This window comes from Leuresthes tenuis, unplaced genomic scaffold (genome assembly GCF_036924035.1).
Source record: "Leuresthes tenuis unplaced genomic scaffold, fLeuTen1.0.hap1 SCAF_10, whole genome shotgun sequence".
Taxonomy (NCBI): domain Eukaryota; kingdom Metazoa; phylum Chordata; class Actinopteri; order Atheriniformes; family Atherinopsidae; genus Leuresthes; species Leuresthes tenuis.
This window is the reverse complement of record NW_027325364.1, coordinates 26471941-26476347: the sequence shown is the minus strand read 5'-3', so window position 1 is coordinate 26476347 and position 4407 is coordinate 26471941. Positions and strand designations below refer to the sequence as shown.

Below are 4407 nucleotides of genomic sequence, written 5' to 3'. Positions count from 1 at the left end.
GTACAACGTTGTTTTTTTTTGTTTAAATTTTTCTAGACATGGTAAATATTAAGGACAAAGCAGTTTTCATATAGTTTGAGTGAAGGAATTCATTTTATAGATAAAATCCCAAGAGTCTGCTGAGAAAAGAGAGTGAATGCGAAGTAGACTTTAACACGGCTATGGGAGCGAGCCGAGTGTGGGCTAACCGGGAGAATTGCTTGAAAGAAACGCGACACCGAATGAGCTTCAGAACAAAGCCTCAATACGGGATTCTCGTGGTGTTTTTGTTGCTGCCTTGTCTTTTGCACAGAGTAAAAGACAAGGCAGCCATCGAATAGGGCCCGATTGTTCCTAGTTGGTCAGCCAAGGAGCAAGGGGGGGGGGGAGCAAGCGTCTCAACCAAGCAAAGCTCACCATGGGGAAGGTGGCTATGCCAACTAGCCTGATGCCCTGCTCCCGCAGTGACGGATAATCGTACTCTGGTTTCTCTTCATAACGTACAAGTCTTTCGCCTTTTACTAAAGACTTCCGTGGAGAGCAGCACTAATGAGTTTTTTCTATTTTTGGCAGGCTTTACCTTTGTGGGTGAAGCCCTTTCTGTCTGTGCAAAAGAAATCTTGTTACTGTGCAGAGTGACTTCTCTGAGTAGAGTCGCCTTACTTGTTGCGACTGTGCCGATGTTCGAAGCTGGAGTGCAAAGTTGTTGCTTGAATGGTGCTTGCTGGAGCGTGCGGGAGTGCAAAGTTATACCATTTAAAAGGGCTGAAGAGTGCTCAGTGCAGCGGGTGGGCGACACTCTGGCCACCTTGAAAACCGAGGTTACATCCACTACCAGGGGCAGCCCAAGTTCTGCCGCAAGTGTGGTGAGCATGGGCACCTGGTTGAGGCTTGTACCAAGGTGTTATGTGGGAAGAGCAGAGAAATTGGGCAAACTTTTGGAGAGTGTCCAAATGGCAGGAAATGTAATCTCTGTGGAGAATTAAATCACCTCTTCAGAGATTGCCCTAAATCTTTTGCCAACAAATTAAAGACGGTAAAGCCACAGTCAAGCCAACAAAGAGAAGGACCAAAGGTGGCAGTTGGTGAACAAAGTGAAGAGGTTGACCCAATAAATTCAAACTTCCCGCCAAAAGCTTGGATTGGAAGTGAGGAGCAAAAAGGGGAGGGGCCTGTAGAGGCCTCACCACTCAGTGTTGAAGTCTGTGAGAATTCACAGGCAGAGGGTGGAGCTACGCTAAATGAGGAGGAAGAGCAGACAGGTGAGTCTAGTGAAGATACTCACCTCCCCGAAGGTCAACAGCCGAAGAGGACGGCATCTGAGCCTCTGATTCCCCAGTGGTATCAGAGAAGAGGGGAAGGGTTAGGTCCCTTTCAGACAGTTCTTCAGTGGAAGAACCTAGAGTCTTCCCCTCCGACTCACCAAATGAGGTCTCCTTTTTAACTTCAGCTCTGCAATCAACCCCCAGGGACTCAAAGTTAAATGCAACATTGCGTCAGAGGCCAACACCGAGAGTCCGAAAAGGAAATATAGATCACCCTACTCACTTTTCACCTAAAGAAATGAAGGAAGAGCTAGTTTCCCAAGAAATAACCTGTATGTAATTTGTTTTGATAACTTAGAAAAACGAAAATGACATACCTACTTTCCTTTATGCTTTTTATGGTTCTCACCTTCTCAACACTAAATGTGAGAAGTGTGAAATCAAAGACAAGAGCCCAGAGTATTTTATCCTTCTTAGACTCCATAAAATCAGATGTGTTTTTAATACAAGAATGTGGACTACCTTTTTTAAAAAACCATAGACAATGGGAGGAAATGTGGCCCCATTTATCGATATGGAGTGGCTCAAATCAAAATAAAAATGATGGTGTGGCCATTCTAATTAAAAATCCGCATGTTCTGGTGAAAGGTAGCACAGTGGTGAGAGACGGACGGGCACTTTTAGCACACTTGAATTTTATGGGGCAAGACTTTAACCTCTTAAATATTTATGGTTTCAATGGAAAAAATGAAAGGTATGACCTTTTAGAAGATATACAGCTTTACATGCTAGGGCAAGTACCTTTAGTTGTAGGAGGGGATTTTAACTGTATCTTGAGCAGGAAAGATAGAAAAAGAGCAGAGGTAGATTTTAAAGTGGATAAGACTTCGATTTTACTTCAGGGCATATGCAGGGATTTTAAGCTTACTGACTGTTTTAAAACCATGCATCCCAGAGAGGAGGGCTTCACCTGGTTTAGTCATGATGGCACCAGAGCCTCTCGCATTGATTATTTCTTTACTAGAGATTGCCCACCCACTGATGTTAGATTAACCCCTGTTTTCTTTTCAGACCACCTTATGCTCTCCTGCACCCCCTTCTGGTGTGATGGTAGGAAGTGGTCTGTGGAAACTCAACTGTTCCCTGTTGGAGGATGAAATCATAGTCAGTCAGTACAGGGAATGTTATAAAGAGTGGCAGACCCTTCAAGACCTCTACGAAACACATGCACAATGGTGGGAAATGGTGAAGGAAACGACCCAGACTTTTTTTAAACAGCAAGGTAAACGTAAAAAAAGGAAAGAGAATAGATGTATGATGGGACTACATAAACGCTTACAGCGCTACTTTAAACTAAATCAGTGTGGCATAGACTTTAAAGAAGAAATCAAAGATGTCAAAAAGGAAATGTCAGTTTTAGCAGAAATAAAGAGTAAAGGAATTTTTGTAAGAAGCAGGGAGCAGGAAATTGAGGAAGGTGAAAAAGAAAGAAAGTTATAAGTAAAAGGAGTGTATTCAAAATCTAAAAAGAGAAGATGGGTTTTTAACAAAATCCACACAAGAGATGATTGAAACTGTACATACCTTTTATAGTAACATGTACAAAGAGAAACCAGTGCACTTGGAAACATCGGCAGAAATCTTAAAATTCGTTGACAAAACCGTAAAAGAGAATGCACACTTGACACAGAATTTTACTGCTTTAGAGTTAAAAAAATGCCTAACAGGTTTTAAGAGAAGTCGAGCTCCAGGTTTAGACGGGCTTCCTGCAGAATTCTATCTGACCTATTGGGACCTTTTATCATCAGACATTTTAGATGTTTTTAAAGATTTTGAAAAACTCGACCGACTGCCTGACAGTTTTAGAGTGGGAATAGTGACTCTACTTTATAAAAAAAATGATAAGACTGACCTAAAGAATTGGAGGCCCATCACACTTTTAAACTTTGACTGTAAACTTTTTAGCAAGGTTTTAGCGACACGGATGTCCTCTGTTTTAGAGGAGGTAATTCACCCAGACCAAGCTTGTGCCATCTCAGGGAGACAACTCACCGACAGCCTCGTACTGATTCGAGACATCATTGATTACTCTAGAGACAGAAACACCCGGCTTGTCACCTTAAATTTAGACTTTGATCGGGTCTCGCATCAATATCTCTTTCAGGTGTTGCAGCCATCGAAAAGGGCCCGATTGTTCCTACTTGGTGAGCGTTGCTTGGTTGAGACGCTTGCCCCCCCCCCCCCCCCCCCCCCCCCCCCCCCCGCTCCTCGGCTGACCAAGTAGAAACAATCTATTCGATGGCTGCCTTGTCTTTTACTCTGTGCAAAAGACAAGGCAGCCACAAACACCACGGGAACACCGTATTGAGGCTTTGTTCTGACCACTCATTCAGTGTCGCGTTTCTTTCAAGCAATTCTCCCGGTTAGCCCGCACTCGGCTCGCTCCCAGAGCCGTGTTAAAGTCCACTTCGCATTCACTCTCTTTTCTCAGCAGATTAAAAGAAAGTTTCATCTTGGGCTCCCTGAAACTTCCATCCTGCACCACTGTTTGCTTTTTCACAAGAGCAGAGGAGAGCGCACCGTTCCCAGCGGCACTGCAGTACCGGGTCGAGGCTTGGAGTGAACGGAGCAAGCTTCTTTTTCAACTCCTATTCTTAAAAATCCATTTAATATGTTGTCCTCGTATAGAGGACATATTAAACTGATAAGAACAGATACTACACTTGATCTTAGCCAAAAGGCCGAGAAGCGATAACTGTCCACTGTTTCAGGTCCGAGGGCCCTTGCTGGCACAATGCGCACTTGTAGCAGTGTTCTTTTTATGGCCATAGGTGGCCAGAGTGTCACGTTGCACCTCCGCCCACCCGCTGCACTGAGCACTCTTCAGCCCTTTTAAATGGTATAACTTTGCACTCCCGCATGCTCCAGCAAGCACCATTCAAGCAACAACTTTGCACTCCAGCTTCGAACATCGGCACAGTCGCAACAAGTAAGGCGACTCTACTCAGAGAAGTCACTCTGCAAAGTAGCAAGATTCGGGCCCTATTCGATGGCTGCCTTGTCTTTTACTCTATGCAAAAGACAAGGCAGCAACAAAAACACCACGAGAATCCCGTATTGAGGCTTTGTTCTGACCGCTCATTCGGTGTCGCGTTTCTTTCAA

The 4407-nt window shown here is 44.2% G+C and overlaps 2 non-coding genes across 2 annotated transcripts; one reads left to right on the top strand and one right to left on the bottom strand.

The window, feature by feature from the left end:
• The first annotated feature begins 456 nt into the window (after positions 1-456).
• LOC140317167 (U5 spliceosomal RNA) lies at positions 457-570 on the top strand. The gene has a single exon (XR_011917504.1). It is a non-coding gene; the product is annotated as a U5 spliceosomal RNA (small nuclear RNA).
• Positions 571-3813: 3243 nt separating this feature from the next.
• LOC140317115 (U2 spliceosomal RNA) lies at positions 3814-3997 on the bottom strand. Its single transcript, XR_011917461.1, has one exon. It is a non-coding gene; the product is annotated as a U2 spliceosomal RNA (small nuclear RNA).
• Positions 3998-4407: the final 410 nt, after the last annotated feature.